The following is a 22,594-nucleotide window of genomic DNA, read 5'->3' as shown; positions in this document are numbered from 1 at the left end:
AAACTTCTAACTTAACCACCTACTTACACTCTTTACAAATGATAGCATACGAATATACGACTGACTTCAAAGTATGCATTAAATTTAATTAATTACAACAATCCTTCAACATATTAATCTAATGTGTCAACAACTATTACAATCAACATCTGAGTGTAAGTAATATAAATTATTTAAATAAATAATATGCATAAGCTGCTAAAACTACTCTATTTTCTACCAATAATATATCGAAAACTATATTAACATAAAAATCAGTTTTCTTCAGAAACTAACTAAAATCTCTTCTTAATCTATTAATTTTTCTTTTAACTACAGTTATCAAAAATTAGTTAATTCTTAAACATTACCAATAACATAATATCCATTTTATCCCGTTTACTTCGCTTATTTTGGAAAAAAAAGAAAACATTGAATTCAGATTTTTAGATAAATTACTATAATGTTATTATTACTTAATACTTGTGTATCTAGGTATATTCTTTATATATAGGTATATATTCAATTTATAGAATAATATCACTGCATATTTTATATGATTGGGTGAATCCCTTTTTTTCTCTAATTAAATTTAATTATCGTATTACTTAAGGTTGACTATAAGTAAAAATAGTTTAATAATAATAATAAAAAAAAATATTTATAAAAACAAAAGCGTATTTTCAACACAAAACTAAGAACACACTACTGCAGAGAAGTATTATACCAAATAGTTATAATATGGTGTTTTATGCTCGGAACAATGTTTTATACGATAATCCCAATATACTAACTATATTACAATGTTGGTGTATTTTAGGTCTGTAAAAAAAAAAAACAAAATAAATGTCGACTATAATATATAGTTGTCTATTATGTATATTTAACAATAGTTATAATATAATCTGCAAAATATGTATTTACTTTGAGTTTAAGCTCTTTTAGCGTGCACTAAATAAAGTACTTATATTATATAAAATTATATATATGGTTTCACCGTGATCCAACTGGACCATCGTGGAATATTTGCTACGACTATATCGTTATACGCGTCCCTCTCGCTCTCTCTCTCTCTCTCTCTCACTCATTATCTGTGTATACTAAAACTATGGTGGACAAAAGGTTTACGGTTTACCGACGAACCCCTGGATGTGCTGTGGTTCTAAAGTGACCCCCGTACCCAAATACATTTCCTCTCTACGTCCTTCGCTAAGCTGTAGCCGGACGGTGGATATTAATAATCGCAGACCAACGGAAAACCGATTGGGTCGGATATAATAATATATATACATACTTTCGGATTTGCATTGAACGACTATTATAACAATAGTGATATATATATATATATTATATATATATTATGTATACAATTTTTTTTTAATAATATGTTCATTCAGCGTGAATAGGTTATGTACTCACTGGTACGTCCTATAAACCATTGCATGAGAATCCATATGCATACTCGTTACATAGAAATCATCGCCCTTCATTTGACTGCAATATATAAATATCCCTCGGTACGGCAGTCAATGAAATAATATTGAAAAGGGATGGGCTCCATATCTGACGTCCAATTATATTATGTATTATGCGTAGAAACTCTGTCCGAATATTCACTCTATTCTCAGATTTACCAGTCGAGCCCCTTCAAAAAGTAATCGTCCTTCTGTCCGTCTACGTTTTGAACTCGCACATATATATTATAATAATTATTATTGCACGATCACATGAATTCAGTCTATACTTGACAAACTTCAAGCCTTTTGTGCATCATACTTAATCACGCTGTAGTTTGCGTCTCCGCACGGTCATATTATTCCTGACTGCTGTTTTTTTCTCCCTGAAACGTCAATCATTTTAACCTCCCTATCCATAAGAAAAGTTAATCCTTCACGGTATAAACACCATCAATCCTTAACTCAAAATATGTCCATCTTTATAAACTCGGACTTTGTCGTTGTCGTTCATAATATTATCTATAATCTAATAATATAATATACTTAGAAAATATATTACTACGTATATCAATAGTACTTTCTATAAAATCCACCGAATCTCAAAACATTTAGATTTTAGATTTAAAACCTATAAAATATTTTTTAATCAAACTTTTACTGATTTACTGGGTACACAATCCAGCGCCGAAGGCATATAGCATATAACTTAGTAAAAACGAAAAATATCGTGTGACAACAGTTTATGTTTACACAAAACGGCTATTAATATTAATCTATATTTTTATTTTACGAAGAATAGGTCGATAGGTACGTGATATTATTCTGTAATCTAATCTCATTGGCTTGAAATCTGCACTTGCAAAGATATTAGAACTATGCATAAATGGTACTTTTAAAATTTTAAGTTAAATGGAAGACAAAAGCCCATGAAATATACAAAATTATCAAGCACGGTAATTACTCGAAAAAATATTTTTTAACAATAACAATATAAAGTCACTAGCCAGCCATGATTTTGTACGTTGTTGAACGTTGTCAGAAAACATTGTTGAAATCGCTGTTTGAACAATACGTGCATGATAAAATATATATTTTTAAAAATGTATCGCATGTACGTGGTAGTAGGAATAACGCCGTCGCGTTTCGTATGAAAATGTATTAAAACTCATGAGAAGCTATTCATTCGTATTACGACTGCCACCGTTTGCAATGTTATATTACATCTTTTGCGGTGCATTTTTGATTGAACACCTATTCATCATAATTATACTACTTCTTTATAAAATGTTATTATTTATTATTACATTCGTGTTGTAATACACAGTGTTGTAAACACACAATACACATTGATATGTAGGTAGGTACACCATACGTAAACAATATACATTCGTTTTCTAAACTTCAGTTCTCATAATTTTGGTACTACCCGCCGTTTTTATCACTCGATTTATATCAACAATATATAAGATTAGTATATTTAGAATTTTAATAATAAATGAGCTATATCTCAAAATTATCAACAATAACACTGCATCTGCTATGTATATAAAAATAACACAGAGTAAAAAATAAAAATTGGTTCAAATAAAAGTCAACAAGTTGAGATATCAAAAAGACATAAAACAATTTCATAATATAATTATTAATATACAAGTATTTACAATTACTTTTGTATTTAATAAAATGTGTTTATTTACTATAAATAATTTAACTTGACTTGACTGCTACTATAGTATGATGTATTTGAATAGTGTTATACTGTTATGGTAATACTATAAAAGTATACAACGAGAAAGTGAATATTCATGTCGACTTGGATACATTGTATAATAAGTTGTAGAGCCATAAATAATAGTAATCGCCGAGTTAAGTTAAATTATTATTTCTATTAAATAAACACACTTCATTAAATAAAAATAATTATAATTTCTCCTGTACTAATTAATTTATGAAATTACTGAGCCTTTTTTTGTATCAAAATTTTTAAGACTTGAGCAACTTTTTTTTTACTCGACGATGTTTTTACACGGAGTGTTTTTGTTGGGATATTAGTTAGATTAAACGACATTTGTTTTCTTATAAAAACCGTCAGGGCGGGACAGTTGCAAGACCGGGATGTTGGCGCCATAACTGTCAAGGACAATGAAAACGTTATAGTCTGGCCCAAGAACGAAAACATTGAAAAATTAAAGGTATAGTATATTAATAATAATGTAATATTTGTTTAAAATGCTTAAAAGTTTTAGATTTGATATTAATTTGAATTCTAGAAGAAAAAAATTACAGTAAATAGTCGATAAAACATACGTTGGATTTATACGGTTAAATACTATCCACACAGGTATCTATAATATTCGTGGAGTTATTTTTGCAGTTAATCGACATTGTTAACATGTTATAATAAATCGCTTCCGATCGACGTGCTTTTCCGGGAATTCGATCATGGAATTGCATTCAATAGTATTTTATATAATAATACAATAATAAATAAAACGGATGTTCACATATACACGTAACGGTTGTTTTATTATTATTTTAACCTATTATATATATGTGTATATCGTGTACTAAGCATCAGGCATGTTAGTTGCTTGTAAATAATCTGTATTTAATAAAAAAATAAACACAGAGTCGAGCTAGACTCGAAGGTATGCATCATTGAGTTTCGAGTTCAGTTATCGTGTAGAACGTACCTACACTATCATCATCGTAATTTTCTCGTTTGCATTTAAAAACAAATAACAAGTAACCAACATGATATTAATTCGTTGAGTGACGTAAGACGTTAAGTGTATCTTTGAAATTTTGGTTTTCCGTTCACGGTGGCTAATGTTTTATAAATTATTATTTATTACGTTTATACCGCGGTTGATATCGGAGAAGACAGTTTGTTATCGAGAGGCCAGTAAGTATTCGATTTTGTATTCGATTCAACAATAATAACCATAATGATAAAAACTAAAAAAAATATCATAATAATATACAGCTATATAATTGTATTCGAATGTATACTTACTTTTACGACTTCGTAGTCGACTCCGTCTAGACACTTGACACTTTCAGGAACGCAGGCGTTCGACATCGTTGAACAAAAATGGTAGACAAATAAAATTAAAATAACTCGCGGTACGATAACTGCGGTGCAACTGCGTCCAGTGATCCAAATGATCCAATGGATGTACAGGCGGCAATACGACTGCGTTTGTCAAAACACGGCCGCCAACGAATATTATTTCAAACAACTATGCAATGACGTCAGTGCCTCCGACCGTATAGTAGCCGTGACCTTCGTACAGCGGCGGTAATAAAAATAAACATATTAATTTACTATTATAATATATTATTATAGTTAAAACGGCATAGTATTATTATGTTTCACCGCTGTTATGTAATAATTTCTGACGAATAACGCGATAAAACGATATCAATATCATATATATAGTAACACATTCGCACGGCGATGTTTTTACAATAATAATATTATATTATTGGTCATGCAAATGTCACGTACGCCTGTCGTCTATAATAATAATATTATACACTGGATGATGTCTGGAATTTGTGTTACGTACACGCAAGGTTACAAAGAACGATGTTTTGAGGGGCTTGAACCCCTAATCCTACCACAAAGGCACGGACTTGTATAAACGCTCTGTCGATCTATATTTCCCAAGTCCATAACTCAAAGTTTGGGTTCTACGCGGGAAAAAGAGGATTTTTATAATAATATTATAGACCCTTGTCTATGATTATGTTGGTGGGGGTCACTTGGTTCAACACGTTTCCCTTTTATATAATACAATAAATTCACTATAATTATGTTACAATTAAAATTATAAGCTATATTATATTATTTGTATATTTTTATCAATACAAGCAATACTACGACAAGTCAATAATTTCGCATTATCCTATAAATCTTAAACATAATATGTAAATTTAAAATGAGCATAGTAAATAATATTATAGGTGAATAATTGTTAAAGTTGATCAAATACCAAAATATTCGATCAACCATCAATTGTGAATGCTGCCCAGCAGTTATACCCATCTCGTTACGCAATGTATCGCAATACGGTTATATTATATTCAAAACAAAAATCATTAAAATGTTCTTTTAATTTTAATTATATTCTTGTGAATAAATTAACTAACTATAGTTAAATATTTATTTAAACTTTTTTTCTGATTGTTGAGCCTTTAAAATATTTCTCTGTAACAACAATAATATTTACCCATACTTAGTTTCATTTGACTTTATGGTAGTGAGTCAGTGAAATGAGTTGTACCACTTCACTGGGAAAATTATCTTTTCATTTTCCATTACCCATGGATACTATTCCGTTTTTTATGCTACAATGAAATTTTTAATTTTAATTTATAAATTTAATTGACCCTTAATCACGTAGTGTTAATTTAAATTGATTTTTGGTATAACTATCCACTAAATTAAAATAGCTAGTACTTGAGTAATCAATTTTCCATTATGGGTATAATAATAATATTACATTGAAAACTTTTTTTAGAATTGTATGTAATTAGGTAATACTTGCAAATATAATAAAACTATATAGGTACGCATGGAATCTATAGTTTCAAGGTATTTTAAGATAGATGTGAAATATATTTTTAATTCAATTAAAATGTATCGGCAGCGTATTGCAGTAAGTGTACTTATTGGTAAATAGTAAATACAGTAGAAAACGTCATATTTTTCCAAACTATACTTTAATAATATTATCGTTTGATTTTAAACAAAGCCTAATGATATGAAAATGTATTATTTTATAAAAAAAATATAATGTCGATGTTTAAGTATTATTATGTAACAAAAACGGTTATTTAACTTCACTTAATGTTCCTGACGAACTTCGTATCAGAGATATGATTAATAATAATAATAAAAAAATACATTTGAAATAACCAAGAAAATAATAGGATAATACCTATATTGATTTATAATATTTTAATTTTTATAATAAACTATCTCTTCCTGTGTACCTTCTCGTATAAAATGCATCAGAGTTAAATTTGGTTTCATAATGCTAATTTTTAGTATAACAATAATTGTAAATATTATCATTCTTATATGTTTGGTTTTTTGATTTGGTGTATAAAATATGTTATTTCCTACGTATCAACTTTAAATATACATCCTTTTATCCTACTCATTAATTTGACCATTTAAAAGCTGCATTTTTAAAAATTATCTTTTTTTATTTTAAAGTATTCTTCAAAGTCTCTATCGATTTTCTAATATTTCTTTGTAAACTATATAATTCGTTTTTATGATCAAAGGCATATACTATGTACCTATAGACTTGTATAAATTATTTTCTGAAGTTACATAGGAGTAAGAAACATAACAGTTATCCTCGTACACTTCACTTTTTGTTGTATTAAATTCAACTTCAAAAGAGAAAAAGTTTTACAATTTTTTAAATTAAATTTTATTTTCCTGGATAGATAGCGCCGCTGATATATTCATATTTTATCGCTCAATATTCTGTGGATGAGAGTTGGATACATACATTTATGCTTAAAACTTGATCCGTAGTGTGCTTTTTCATTAAAAACAAAAAATGCATGACATCGGATAAGTGGTTATTGAGATTATTAGCTTCTAACATTCACACGTATTATTTAAATTTGAGTACATAATCATACCGAATTTTCCTACAACCCGATTGTAACACCGCCTACTGGATTTAAAAGAGCATCTAAACCATTCAGTGACCCACTTAAACATATATAAACATTTTCTTCAAAATTAATTCAACCATTTAGGAGTTCAGTGGTAAAGTGGCATACGAGTATACAAGTACAGTGTAACTTTAAATATTACAAAGAATACGGATCACTTAAATCCTATTTTCCGATTTATTGGAAGAAAATGGAAGTGAATATTACATTATTGTAAATATCTTTAAACCGAAATGTTGATGTTATTGAAAAAATCCAACCTCTCTATTTACGCAGTATATAAAATATCAAAGCTCTTTTTTAAGTTAGGTACTTATTTTTATTTTTGTTTTTTAAATTAATTTGTTGTCGATTTATCATTTTGTACGTGACATTTCCAAATTGTTTTACTTGGTAAATTAATTGAATTAATCAAACATAATGATTTATTTTCGTTATTTTTATCTTTAACATTTATTTTTTTTTACCTACCTATGGTTACTTCATGTCTCAGTTTTGAATATAGCATACCGTTGCCCCGATATTAGTGTTTCAAGATTTCAAGATGGCATAATAACATAATGATAACAAAATAATGTTGTTGAACATTCAAACCGTAAAATATAATGTACCTATATCATATACAATATATACAATATGGTACATTTCTATGTATAATAATGATATACTTTAGCTTTAATACATCAATTGACAATTTGATACTTAATATTTTTCCTCCTGTACTCCTACCATCTACAATATAAATACAAACTAGATTATTATAAAAAATAATAGATTCACGTATTAAGAGGATACTACCCATGCATTTGTTGTCTCCGTCTTACACACGCCTGACATAGCAAAATTTCGTTCATTAGTTTAAATAGTGTGCTGTTAATTTTGATATTAGAGTGAATTGACCAATTATACAATTTTTAGATAATAAAATTATCTGTGCTTAAGCGTTGGCTTCTATTGTTTAATTTTCAAGCGAGATATGATCATTTTTAATTTGTGATATTTCATTGCATACTTGCTCTTAGTATGCTTGAAAAAATTGAAAAATCGCCAACGCTTAAGCACAGATAATGTTTTTACCTAAAAGTTTGATAATACCTATGTCAATTTAATCTAATATCAAAACTAACAGCACACAATTGAAACTAGTGAACACAATTTTGCTATGTCGGGTGTGTGTAAGACGGAGACAACAAATGCTTGGTTAGCGTCCTCTTAAGCTCGTATAAAATCATTATTTTTAAAAATAAAAATTTAATTTGATTTTGTAAAAATATTTACCCCCATCAGTACTAGAGAATTTGAGTTATACCTATATTCTTTTTCTTTTTATAAATTAAGTATATTACATTGTGTTTTAATAAATTTCACATTATGTAATATATATTTAATATTTTTTTTTATTAAACTATATATAAATTATAAGTGAATTAATATACTGCTAAAACTACATTTTAAAATATCTAACATAGGTAATTGGTATTAAAATGATAGATTCGGCAAGACCCCGATTACTTGATTGAATGATGAACTCAACTTAGAAATTATTTCTCCGATTCGGTGATTATAATTATTGATAAATAATAAATACGTTCATTGTATAATGGTAAGATATTTTATTGTAAACATATTTATATTTATAGAGTGCTGACTATATAGTGTAATTAGTGTCGAATTAATGTAGAAATATAATATTAAATTGGTAGTTGACTGTATTGGAGTGGTAAAATTTTGTCCACAAAAATTATAAAAAAATATTTGTACGGTATTTAATGAAATAAAATTAGACAATACTACACAGTGTACTTGTCCATACTAGTTTTTAATTTTTATTTTTTTCGAATGATATAGGATGAAAACATTAAGCAACACGATTCATGTTTAAGCAATATGAGTTAACTTTGGAATGGAACGATTAACGGCGTGTAGCTGTTCTATCTAAGACATCCGTTTAGACAATAGTTTTTTTTTTTTTTTTATCTCAACGAAACTAAACGCAAGAATCGATAGAACATTCCTCGTCGGGAAAACAGTTATTGCTAGAGAATCGATACATGTGCTGACGACTCAGCCGGATACACAGCTAATAGGCAAAAATGCCCTCAATACGTGCCCTGCCGCATTTTACCTTTAACAGTATATGTGAAGTATTTTTTTACCGCTTTTGATAAAAGTGACGAGTTGGTTTATTATTATTTTTTTTTTTTTTGTTTGTTACGAATTTCATTGATTTATTCACGAAACGGAACTGCAATGGTAATGTATTTTCTACCTGATCGATAGGGCCGCAGTAATTGGCAAACTTGAACACAATAATAATATTATAATTTATAACAATTTATTATTATATGTATGTAAAAAAGAGGGAATTAAAATATTTAGATAAAAATATGGGATGGGGGTATAAAAAATTAAACCGTCCAAACAGCTGACTTATATATGCACATACACGTTATTATTCCACTATTATAGACATTGCCAATGCATTATTATAACATCATGTGCATATACACAATATATTATACGCACGCGTTTTCCCACGTAGTATATGGTTCTGCAGAAAGTGTGTTTTCGAATCGCGATCGAGTCGTAAACATTATATTAATTTATTATACAACAATTTAAGTACCTAGTTTAGATACCTATATTTTCCCCTTTATTTTTGCTTTAAATGACAGTCAATCGAGTCGTACCAATTTGATTACCATTTAAAATATCCATTTATTAGGTATTATTTATTTATTTATTGGGTATCTATGTTATATTATATTGAAATAATTCGATAGTATATTTTTATGTTTAACAAATTTCGTTGTAATTATATTAATAATTTAATTTATAAATAATTACTTGAGATTCTATAGAATTTAAAGAGTGGACAATACGATGTAATGCGTCGGATTGTAGGTTGAACGTCTTTAATCTTTATTATATAATTAATTAACAACCGTTTTCTATTCACAGCACTATCAATTATACGAACATAAACATTGGAAATTGTTTGATAAATTATGTTTTATAAAAGATTCTTATTAATAATTTATACTTTCAAATTTATGATATTCATTTAGCTAATCTTTATAATTTATAATTTATTTTATGATATATATAGATTGCAATTTGGTTGTCCGCGTCTGTCTGTGCTGATATTAGTTATTCTTTCTCTCACTAAATAACAATATAGGTAAGACTTTTTTTTTTTAATACAAATGTTTTTAATATTTTTAAAATCTTTGATTTTTTACTTCTTTTTTCTCATTCCTAAAAATATATTATTATATGCATATTATATATATTATTTTTTTTTTGCTGCATCGTAATAAAATATAACATAACTAAATAAACTAAAAAGCTACAAAAGTCTTATAAAGTTTTTATATTCGTTGAAAATATTATAAACTAGGATATAAACGTATATATACATATATATATATATATATAATATAGTTGATTATGAATTTGTTCGGGAAAAGGACAGCGTTACAAGTTTAAAATAAAAATAACACGGTAAATGAACAAAAATTCTTTAACACTGGAAAGCATAGTCTCATTTAATGCATTTTTTTCATTATTGTACTTTTTTTTCTGCACGCCAGATGCAGTAAGTAACTATTACTGTTAAATTTGTTTCATATATAAGCGTGTGTATAAGAAATAAAAAAAAACAATATAAAGAAAAAAGAAATCACCGACAAAACATTTAGTTTGTTTTTCTCTTTAAGACCTGCTGCTATATACGCGAGATGTAACAAGGTATGTCTATGGTGTTCTTTGTAAACAATATATTAATTCAACAACTCGATTCTGTCTAATATATATTATTCCGCATTAATATGTGCGTAAATCCAGTTATTTCGTCTAATTGTACACACAGTATAATATGATTATGTTGTTGTTGTTGTAGTTGGCATTGTGTGGTGAAGCTTATAGTAGAAAGATATTATCATATAAACGTAGTATGCAGGACGTATTATGGATATAGAACGAAATTGACTTTTTGTCATTAGATACGAAAGAAAAATAAGCCCTACAGAATGCGTTGAACTTAATAATTATTGTCATTAAAATTAACTTGAATACACGCCTCTATAATTACGAGTACCCGCGAAATATGGTTAAGAGAAAAATAAATTAACCCTATATCGGACCGTGTCTAGAGGTCAAAACAAGGGTACATATTAAAACATTGAGCAATACTATCATAAAGTCGCATATTTTTACATTTTTTGTATAACGGTGGGCGTAGTATACCATTCGGATTTCCAATAACCATCCGCATGCTTAAAACAAAACAAAAAAAAAAAAAACCAGACGTTTTGGATTTGCATGGAAGTTTCGATTATTTAAAGTGCATGGCGGAATATCAGCACTGTATTTTATAATAATGTATTGTAACAATATTGTATTATACTTACTATGTGCCGTAATAACATAAGCGTGTTACGACCAAAGTAGAAAACATTCCTCTAATAGTCTAATACACTGAAACAATATTATGTGGATATAAAATAACATATATATTATAATATCCCGTATTTGTTGTGATATGCGTTCGTTCGACATACTCGCATATTACGTATACACAATAATATGCTATTTCACGTACGTCCAATCGAGTTTTGTTTATAATCCGTTACTTGGCGCACACACGCCCCCGAAAAAAAATTCATGCACACAGCCATCAGCTCAGAAATCGATTTCGAGAGGTAAAAATACACGAAAATAATGCTGAACCGAGAAGAGTATAGCTGCAGAGAGTTAAGTAATATAATAACGTTATTCGGTATAGGTACACCGTATAATATTATCGTTACTTATAATAGTTGAATACGCGTCTACCTGCTCGATAACGGGCCACCATTGCTGAAAAACTGTAATCTCGGTACAGTTAATATAATATCGACTGACTACCGTAGCACAAGTTCCATTTCGTATTTATTCCAAAGATATTATATGATATTAAACATTTTGTCATATTGAATTAACCGCTCACACAGCCAGCCTTGTCCGTTGTATACACCGACAAATAAATTTGATTATATGTTATTTAGTTATTATTATTATTCACATATATCTATAATATATTATACACGAACGTTATATCGAAAGAGGAGAACCAAACAATCGGTATATAGGTATATAAACACAATAGACATCTATCTGCGTACATCATAATATTACATATTTAGGGTACACGCGTAACAATATACAGATATAGAGAGCAGCCGCGGTACTCGGTCATATATTATGCTGTTGTATACATATATATCGTACTCGTATTTTATACGATAAAAACGATTCCGCAGACGGTAAACAATTGCATTGAAAAAGGTAACCTTACTTCCTAGCTATACTATACATATACGCATGTATATAAACTATCGAAGCTATAATATAATGTACCTGAGTGTATTATTATATTATACAATCGGCCACTCTATTGAAACGGTGAACTCAACAACACTGTACGGCACTAGTACAACAATCGTCGCGAGGGTTTTATAGTTTTGCTCTCTCGGTCTCCTCTGTCTACCGTATACGGTTTTTAGTGAATGAGCTCTTATCAAAATTGATTCAAGCGCGTAATGCGTGTACGTCGAACAGCCCCTCTGCGGATGTAACTACGGCGTATAGGTAACGGTGGCAGTGGTTAATGGTGATGCAGAGACGTTGAAAATGTTATTATCGATCTTATCTCGATTGATACACGATAATAATATCATAAAATAGGTAAACTATTATACAATTTCCATCAATTATTTTTGAAATCATTATAAATATTACCGCAGTGTCTATCCGCTAAACACACACTGTATATTAATGTAAACACTTTTGTGGTTTCAATTTTCGATTATTATGTAATGCAAACAAAGCTGACTATAACTATAACTACCCGAGATGATTTAGTCTATTATTAAATGATAAAAAAAAAAAATAATAAATAAATAGGTAACACAAAAAGGTATTATAATATTATCAAACATGTTTTACAATAATTTATGTAAAACTATTATATAGGAATATTATAGGAATATTATCCTTAGTACTTAAATATTAATAAATCGGAAACTTTTTATTCCAATTTTCATTTAGATGCTTCAAATTTTTCATAGAAATCATCAACTTCACAATCTGAAGTTAAAAAATATGAAAATAATAATAAAAAAAAGTCTACCTATTACCATATCAGTTTTTTCTAAAAAATAAAAAAATTGAAATTTTTGAAAAATTAGTTACTCAGTATTTTATTTTAAATGTCTTAACTCAGAAAATATATATGTAACGTTAATTATAAATGATCACACGGGGGGGACCATGCTTAGTAAATCGCTCTGGAAAACAAAAACAAACAAATTGATCTTCGACGAGAGTTTGTTGAACAAAATCGTTATTAATAACAGTACAGTGAATGTTTTCCCCTCTCAATGTTGACATTTCATAGTTGAAAACTTACGAAGGCTAAGTACAAAAACTTGACCTCAAAACGCATTACAATATTGTGGTTTAGATACTGAAATTCGATAAGGAAAAATGTTATAATATGAGTGCCACTGCAAAGAGAATAATATACTTGTTAATAGAAAAGGAGATCAGATAGCGTTACAGCTTTTTGAAAAGCGAAATCTGCTTATTTTTTAATAGGTAGTCAAAGAGTTGAAAGTGCATTAAATTGTTATCAATGTTTATCTCAAAAGACAAAATAACATTGCAATTTTAAATTTATTAACTAATGGCCAATGTATAACATTATATCATATGATTAACTTAATTTTTGTTACAACCATAATTTATTTAATTTAAAAATACAAAATTATACTTATTTGCTTTAGGAAAAATATAAAGCTAAAATATTATTTAGAAAGATAAAATACACGATACATGCCTCTTAAAACAAATATTTGATAGCTGGTTTATCATAGGAATTATGAGTGTATATTAAGTATTATTATATAAGTATTAAGTATTATTAAGTATTAGTATTATTATATACGAATTAGTACAATTATTTTTTCGTGTTGATAAATAACGACCGAGTGAAACAAACAAATTACGAAAACACACATAGGTAATTGTACGTCAATATATTTTGAACTGTCATATTTAAATCATCAAATTGGTACCTAGATTGTCATTTTCATTTTGTTTGTTGAATTTTATTTTACACATCGATCGTTTCAAAAATTGCAGTAACTATAATGTTTAGACACGTATATAAATTAAAAGAACTTTTAAACTGAGTGCTGCTTAAAATTAAAAATACAAGAAGCAATTTTCTGCGTAATGAAAAAGAAACTTTAAATTAACAATTTTTTAAACAACAATACACTTAAAATTAATATATATATATATTTTTTTTTTTTGATTCAAACTGTAACTAGGTATTTTATATTGGTCAATATAATATTATTATATTGTGTTGAGGGTTTAAAATCTGTAAAGTTTGTTGTTTAAAGTCCTTAGTTCTTATGGTAAAGAATTCCGTTAAATATCGTAGTATTCAATTATTTTCTTAAATTACAACAAGCAATGCATAACGATTGGTAATTTTGTATTGTCTGAAGAAAAGTAAAAATAAATCGACTTGAGCACGTTCTCTGTCGGTTCATTTCTGACAAATGATTAAAGCCGTGCTCGGGGCCCTGGGAAATGTCCCAGTTGTGAATTTTTCTCTTTTCCCTATTCACTGCAGACAGTACCTACCATGTCTATCATTGCTGCCTTGGAATATTTTGTAAAAATACCGAGTCAGGTACATATTTTTAAGAATGTACCTATGTATAAATGATAACACGTATAAAGCATATTATATACGCTACACACACGCATTAAATATTTGCTTATCAATTCATTCAGTATTCATTTGACTGTTGTTTACTGTTAAGGAACGCATAAAAATGCTGTACATACAACTAACAATATTAATTAGAAGGATAGTTCTCATTTAACCATATTATGATCGGGAACGTTCGTTTAATGAATAATTTATTGTAAAACTCTTATTTCATACTAAATAAAAATACAGAAATATATTATTTACCATTATCTTCATAGATACCAATTTAAAAAGCAAAATCAAAATATAAATTGGTGTTTGCAAACGATACATAATTATAGTGTTACAGTTTCATGAAAGTATAATTCTAATATACTTCATTTAATTTTAGTCACTAAGGACTTAAAACATATATAATATTAAATGATGTAATGGATTTATGTTCTCTTATACTAAGATGAATCTAGCGATTTTGCTCTGTCTTACAAAAGTACGGCTTGGAAAATTTATGTTCAGCTGATCCAATTTTGTGTAGTAAGATTTAATAATAGATTGAGTTAACCCATTATTAAACTTAAAAACCATCTGTGTTTTTTTCATAGGTTTATAATGCTTTTTAAATTGTTAAACTGTAATATTTTATATAGGTATTCATTAAATGATTAAAAATTAAAAAACCAATAATAATATACAAACGATAATTTTACCTAGTTTTGTAATTGTATAATATTCTCTATAAAATTGAATTTGTTTTGAATGGACAAATAAATTATTAATAAACATGAAACACATTAATCTCGGCAAAGGATGCGTTGCACTTTTAACGCCAGTGTTAAAGCGTAGGGAGGGTATATATACCTGTTAAAAGAACAGGGGAGAAAGTACACATAAATAAGTTAGTATACGTATATACTTGGCATATTATTATTCGTCTGCGATTGAAGAAATAATTAATTTAGAAAAAACGATATGTTTGTAGATAGTTTTTGATGCGAACACGGACATGCAGCGATTTTTTTTTTGGAACTAGCGAGACGGACGCTGTGTATATTACATATTCGGTGTAGAAGCCAGCCATTGAAAGTAATTCAGTAGAATTTGCATTGCCATTTAGCAAATCGTATATGATATGGGTACATAATATATGTATATACATATCACACGTTATGTAGTATGTAATGTGCATAATATCAGCTACTTTACGCCTCAGCACATACAGCGCGTTAAACATATGTAGCTAAACGACTTGTAAATCATATACCAACGAGTCACAGAAAATTTGCATATTTAACTTTAGACTAAAATTGGGTAGGCACCTTACTGCACATTTTCGATTATTCATGTACGCACGTGTGTCGAGCAAGCGTGTGTTGTATATAATTCGGTGACGCGCAGTTACTATTGATTCAAGCCCAGTCAAAGTGTGTATGTAATAATTTTAATACATAATATATCACTCCTAGAGAGAAGTTTAATATTTTTAAATCGTTGCTATTCGAGAAACTGTAATATTAGCATTCCTAGAAGCTATAAATCCTCAGGCTCTAGACGATTTATTAATCATCAAATAATTGTGCAGTGAAAACTGATTGGGTTTCATCGTCGGAGAAGATTTCAGTCGCATAGTATAAAATATATATCATTTAAAACTTGTAATCATGAACAATTTGATAATTATCAATCACGAGAATGTACATCTTATAGATAACTCCGACAAACGAATTTATAGCTTTATATAAGTCGTTTATCGATATAATACAAATAGTAAAGACGCTGAAAACAATTTGGCATCGCTTCAAGCTAAATTGCAGTACTTAAATTTACTTCTATTCGTTTGGTGTATACAATGCGCAAAAATTAGTTTTTTTTTAAATTTAAAAAAATCTTTTTGCAATAACAGAGTTTACAACGGATAAGTACTGTTGATTATGGTGTTCAACAAAAATATACTCTTACATTATATTATTTTAATATTAGGTAAAATAATATTCTGTAAGATCATATTATTATGTTAATTTATTATTTTTTTTTTAAACGTTGTTTATGATAATAACACGCTTTGATGGTAATTATTATTAAACATCTTAAGTGTGATATTATAATAATATGTAAATGTAAAAAAAAAACAAACTTTGCAAGCATAATGTATGCCCAACGGATAAATTAAATAACAATATTTTTGGTTTCATATTTTATATGCAATTACTTATTCATGAAATTCCGAGGAATATTGTTTAAAAACCGCACAACAGGTACCGCGAATATAACGCGCTATTGAAATTATATTATTTAAACGACTTTATATAACGAGCAGAAAATAATAATATATAGTAGGTACGTACACAATTTTGAATATATTAAAATTAAATAAATCTATAATTTAGTGTTTCTAAATTCGTAAAAATTTATTTTAAATAAAAAAAATGAAACAATATAAGTCATTACAGATCTACAAAACTATTGTACCTCACACGGTAATTTTAATTTATGTGCGAGTATTTCATATTTTTTTGTATTGAATATAATCATAATATTTTCTGTTCACATAGTATGAATAAATTAAAACCAAATTTCAATGAATAGTATACTATTGGACTTTCAATCCGAACCCGCCATTAACAGGGACACGTTATCAAAGTTCAAAAATAATACTATATCGTGATAGGAATTATTTCTTGTTTACCTACAACGTAAAAAGAGATTAGCTTTTCAATTTACTTTAAATTATTACTTTGCGCAATATTGCATACACAGTAAATCTGATGTATAGTACATAATCTACACATCTTATATTAAAACTCTTTTAAATCTTGAAATGATTGATACAATTAATATAACGCATACATATTATATCTAATAATATATTATGGCTGAATAAAATACAAATTTACTCATTGTTGAAAAAAATCATGGGGATTAAGTTTATGCGCTTAAGTCGAGTATAAAAAACGTTAAAATAATATAATATAATACTCTTAATTTTTTTTTTAAAGTCTCCTACAACATTGAGCGGTGTTGGCGATAGCCAATCGAACGTTTACATTTTAGATATTGAGCGGAGCAATAAATGTATTGATTTTACAATGATATGTGTTCTTTTTATCTGTTTGTCAATGCATTTTAGGACAGAAAAAATAGTTTGATTTAAAAAAAAAAAGAATAGTTTGTAGTGGAAAATTGGATATAGTTGATACTTTGGAGATCAAAACTAAAGAAAAACTGAAATTTATAAGCAAATCTGATTTCTACGAAATTGGTTTTGATTTTTTGGTACAGATCAAAAACGAATAACTATATTATATATATTATTTTAAATTTTCACAAAATATTATTATTAATATTTTCTATTTGTGATAAAATTTAAATTATTTTTGAGTTATTTATTGCCATGAGAAATTTTTAATTTTATTTTAGTTTTTTTCTTCTATACATGTCGATTAAATACATTATTCGCTGGATATAAATAGTTGACAATTTACTACAAAGTTTCTTATATGTTCTTTTTTTTCTCAATTTAAAAATATCGAAAATATATGAATATCATCACAATATTTTTTTATAGTCGTTTGATGTAAAAATTGTATTCTGTTATTATTAGAAAATATAGCATTCAATCGATTAAAATATGATAATATGAAAGACGCTGCTTTAGTCAGCTGGTCGTGCATGACACTTATAATATTACAACAGTCCATACCTTCAGATGCCGCAACTTATGTTGTGGTTATTATATGATGTCCTTATCATAAACGACTACAACAGCCGTTATGAACGTTTAATAATGTTACATAATTCCCCACTGAAATATCATGAACCATACCAATAATATAAATTATCGTCAGTTGAAAATCTGATAGTTTATTATAATTATGTATAATAATTATAATTATTGGCGTAACAAATAATAAGTTTCGCGATAAAGTTGTTATTTTTTTTTTCTTGGCGATCGTAAATTCGTGGAAATCATTGTAATCTATATTATGATCACCATCAGTTATTATGTAGTTAGACATTTATGTGGTCGGAGTATTTAAAAATTCAAAAGTTATTATCAAACTCTAAAAACACTAAAACCACGTCACCGTTCAGAGCGGTATCTGAGTTATTATATAACAATATACGAGTGATTTCATCCACCCTTAATCTAAATGGTTCGTCGCAGACAGTAAACCAGTTACCACTTGTTCGTATGACGCCGGTTTCAGAGCGTTTTAATATCGATTACAGACGACGGTGTAAGTAGTACTTAGGATATCTTATAAGGCTGAAGCCGTTGGACGTCGGCGCACTGACTTCTAAAGTGTTTTGAAGTGACTCACGCTCGAAATACACCAACAACTTTATTATTATTATGTATGCGTAAATATCATTATATAGGTAGGTACACGAAAGAAATTTCACACAAAGTGAAAACGGAACTTACGCCTCCACACTACTGTGCATCAAATTATATGCATAATATACGTCCCTAAAGAAAGCCATTGTAATATTATATAATAATATTTACGCGTTTGCGAGGATGTTAACGTGGTACTTTCTAATTAGCTAGTATACGCGATGTAATAATGCTCAAATATTATATTATTAGGAAATTAGTTTTCGTATATATTATATATACCACAAACGACGACCCTTCGCCAGACAACTATTAATGTAAATAGCAATTAGCTTTTGCATCTTAATTGTGTGCGTATATATTAAGACCGCCACAGATTTGAGTTTACGCTCCACCCGTTGCGATATAAGTACGTCATATAGTAGCGATGCCGTGTACAGTTCAAGTAGTTCAATGCGAAAATATTTTTCCACTGGATGATGTTATGTTAGTTGCTCTGAATAGCGTATAATATAATATAATATTTTGTATAATACGATAATAGCAATCTTGGAAAACACTGTTAAGGTAACATTTATTTTTATTAAAACAAAAAAAAAAAACTATCAGGTTTTCCCTTCTTCAGACGACTAAATTTATTCTACAAGCACTGTATTTTTATTTATTTTTAATGCGGCTAATTTTATAGGCTATATAATAAAGGATAACGCAATTATAATATGATTTTCTCAAGGTATTGTGAGTGTGATATCATCTTTACGGGTTCAGATTAATTATCCCAAGACCGAAAACTTTTCATCGCAATAATGGAAATAGCTGGGTGGCGAGCGCGTAAAAAAAAGAAAAGAAAAAAAAATTAGATCAATAAAATATAATGGAAGCGTATACAAACGGATAGATATATACTTTAAATAAACTTATCGTCGGACGCGGTCTGATAATAAGTTTTCTTAGAAAAAAAAAAACAAAAAAGTATATTTTGAAGATGAAAGAAATAATATACAACATTTTTATTATATATACATATAATAAAGGTGCATAATATTGTATATATTAAACATTATTTTCCCGTCCAAAGCCTGTCGATCGATTTTGGTGCAAAAGTAATTCCTCCGAACGTCGATTTTCGATGTAAACCTATTTTCACTTCAACTATTTATGTCGGCCGATAGTTACACCGCACCGTGTCGAATTATTATTACTCTTGTGCAGCACCGACCACATACACCATCATATTATATTATATATACATATATACAAAAAAAGTTATTTTTTCATATAAGAAAAACACACACGACCGTAAACCACGTCTGCGGCAGAAGGCAGTGGTCGACGAAATTAACCCTCTGCCCATACATCATCGGTTTCCACACAGCTGAGGTCCATTTCTCTGACACCTACCAAGTTTGGAATTCCCATTTGAAACGTATTACACGCGTATCGTCCTCTTTCGATAATATTGTATCGCAAGTCTCACGATACGAGTCATAGACTTGCCCCCATTTAACTTTGCACGTCCGTTATATGCCGCACCCCCTTGTTCCAATACCACCGTTCGATTTTTTTTCAAACTTTTAATAATATTCTTAAAAGTATTATAGTTTTGGGCCTGTATTCGATTTGTTTCAGTTCGGCTTATTTTCATTCTACTATTCCCTTTAGTAAAAAAAATTTCATATTTTTTTTTTTTTTTTTTTAGATGTATAATTCACGGAGAGACTTTAATTTGTATTGAGTAATCGATTAAGTGATACGCATAATAAATATTTATTGTTTAGTAATAAATTGTGTTTTTTTTTATTTCAGCCAACTGACGACCCTATGGTTGATTACTAAAGCGTTTTCAGATACGGCTCTCCACCGTGGTTATAGTCGATTCGGTGTTACATGGTTTCTTAATAATCGAAAATTGTCAGTGTATACAATTGCATATTATTTTTATACTAACGTTCGAGATAGTAAACGAATAAAACAGTATATCCATTTGGCGCATTTGGTTATTTTTTAGAAATTTATAACACTCCTATACGTGTAACTAAAACTACAAATCGGCACATAAATCTAAAACCATTCCAACCAACTATTATTGGACTTGTTGGACGTTGGTGGAATTTATTGGAAACTATTTTAAAAGTTATTCAACCAACACTTATGTAGTGTTGACTTCACAACCAATACTATCTATTTAAGTAAAACACTTAAAACGTATCCAATAATATACGGTATAGCACTATAAGACGTTGTTGGATATTTGTTGGACAAAGTTTAAATATATTTTACGACCTTATAGTTTATTGTGTTAAAAAGTTTATCAAATAAAAGTGTATTTAAAATAAACCCCTGAATAATATTAAAATGTCTTCAACGAACCCATGTGTACGCTGTACATTGTTTATATATCATTTTGTTTAAATAAATGTATTATAAAAACTTTTCACAGAGTTCTCACTCTATTATTAAATATATTATTATTCATCAAACTATATTGCATATTATTATCTAATAATAAACGCAGTATTTAGAAAAAATAGTTAGGAAAGTGAGTACTGGTCTAGAGGTTAAGTGAGTTACCGTTGTAAGTGTGTTAAATTTGAATTCAATAGTATATTATTGTACCTATATAAAAAACGATTCTAAGCGGAAATAGTCTATTAGCCTTTATCGTTAAGTTTATTTCATGGCATTTTCTTTATACCCGTTAAAATCATTTATTTTACTATATATCATCTCTTCAAATACTGAGTAGATCGAATTTGCTACCAGAAATGTATGGAAATGTGAAGTATCATATTATTAAAAATCAAAGCATTTTTACTGACTCAAATTGCGACGATAGACAGAAAAACTTGCTCTGTTTGAAATTAAAATACTTCTTGTATGGCCCGATTATTATTATGTTTAGTCGAAAGCATAATATGTTTCAAATATTAAGTAACGACTGGTTTACTTATTTAATTTAAAGTCATCATCTATTATATTGAACGCCTCATCTGATAGCATTTAGATTCGACCTTTGAGATAAAGTACTCATACCTGTTGCTGTAATGTGAATATAACTTCCAAAGTGGCAAAGCCTGCATCGGGATATAGAAGATACGTGCACAATTAATGTGCAACAACTGTTGTTTTATTTAAATCTATCTTGATTGAATTACGCGTTAACACAAATGTCATGTCTCGTTATTGCCGTACAAAGAATAATTTTTTTTTACGGTTTCTAATGCTATGCAATATTGATGGAAACAAGTAGAATTTAATAGTATTAATAAAAAAAAAATAATAATAATAATAAATTAAATTAATATGACGTACTGATCTGTGAAATTGACGTCCAGCTATTTAATATAA

General features: G+C 28.3%; 1 protein-coding gene and 1 pseudogene across 2 annotated transcripts in view; both read right to left on the bottom strand.

Annotated features, from left to right (window-relative positions):
- The window catches only part of LOC114127434 (uncharacterized), a 291,174-nt pseudogene that overhangs the window by 3,401 nt on the left and 265,179 nt on the right, over nt 1-22,594 (bottom strand).
- Nucleotides 1-22,594, bottom strand: part of LOC114127405 (neuroligin-1-like) — a 378,466-nt gene that overhangs the window by 179,573 nt on the left and 176,299 nt on the right. The gene's annotated exons all lie outside the window — the stretch shown is intronic.

This window comes from Aphis gossypii, chromosome 2 (assembly GCF_020184175.1).
Source record: "Aphis gossypii isolate Hap1 chromosome 2, ASM2018417v2, whole genome shotgun sequence".
Lineage (NCBI taxonomy): Eukaryota > Metazoa > Arthropoda > Insecta > Hemiptera > Aphididae > Aphis > Aphis gossypii.
The sequence above is the reverse complement of the archived record's forward strand: the minus strand, read 5'-3'. Positions and strand labels throughout refer to the sequence as shown.